Consider the following 453-nt stretch of genomic DNA (forward strand, 5'->3'; position numbering starts at 1 on the left):
CATGGATGAGTGCATCATCCTTGGCAGACCCTTCCTAGCCACAGCAAAGGCTGTGATTGATGTGGACAGAGGAGAATTGATCATTCAAGTGAATAAAGAATCCCTTGTGTTTGAGGCTCAAGGATATCCCTCTGTCACCATGGAGAGGAAGCATGAAGTGCTTCTCTCAAAACAGAGTCAAACAGAGCCCCCATAGTCAAACTCTAAGTTTGGAGTTGGGAGGCCACAACCAACTTCTAAGTTTGGTGTTGAACCCCCACGTTCAAACTCTAAGTTTGGTGTTGGGAGGTTCCAACATTGCTCTGAGTATCTGTGAGGCTCCATAAGAGCCCACTGTCAAGCTAATGACATTAAAGAATCGCTTGTTGGGAGGCAACCCAATCTTATTATATTTATTCATTCTCTTTTGTTATTTTATATTTTCTATAGGTTGATGATCATGAGAAGTCACAA

The sequence above is a fragment of the Arachis duranensis genome, chromosome 10 (genome assembly GCF_000817695.3).
Source record: "Arachis duranensis cultivar V14167 chromosome 10, aradu.V14167.gnm2.J7QH, whole genome shotgun sequence".
Lineage (NCBI taxonomy): Eukaryota > Viridiplantae > Streptophyta > Magnoliopsida > Fabales > Fabaceae > Arachis > Arachis duranensis.